This window comes from Aplysia californica, unplaced genomic scaffold (assembly GCF_000002075.1).
Source record: "Aplysia californica isolate F4 #8 unplaced genomic scaffold, AplCal3.0 scaffold00022, whole genome shotgun sequence".
Classification (NCBI taxonomy): Eukaryota; Metazoa; Mollusca; class Gastropoda; order Aplysiida; family Aplysiidae; genus Aplysia; species Aplysia californica.
This window is the reverse complement of record NW_004797292.1, coordinates 1,476,458-1,477,035: the sequence shown is the minus strand read 5'-3', so window position 1 is coordinate 1,477,035 and position 578 is coordinate 1,476,458.

The window sequence follows — 578 nt, the reverse complement described above, 5'->3', positions numbered from 1 at the left end:
TCACACAGAGACACACATACACACATACCGGTACACACACAAACAAACAAACAAACAAACAAACAAATAAACAATATTGCGTGTCGAATGTGGCAGGCCGTAAACAACTCCTTTAAAGACATGAAAACCAGAAAATCCACCCCACCCCGTCACCCCCCACACCTCTTTGGCATCAAATCAGCAATAACATCCAATTATAGAGGGGTCTTATTTTTATTTTAAATGCCTCTCTTTTCACTTCCATTTTTTACTTGAAGAAGAAGAATCCCATTCCCTTCGATCTCAGATTTCTGGTTTTCCGAGCTTTTCGGGAAGAAGGATCACTCCTTCTTCTTTTTTATCTTTCTTTCTTTCTCTTTTTTTTTCTTTTTCTTTTTTATTTTTAGTCGGTCTTTTCGTGTTTGGAAGTTGGCACATGCACGACAGAGCAGGAATCCGTTAATTTCCTTGTCAGTTTTGTCGTGAGAGAGGACAAGGGTTGAGCAGTGAGCAATGCAAAACGCATCGATTGTTGAGAGAGCCAGGGGAGAAGGAGCAGTGTTGGGTGAGAAGGAGGGCATCGTTTGAGATTGTGGGAG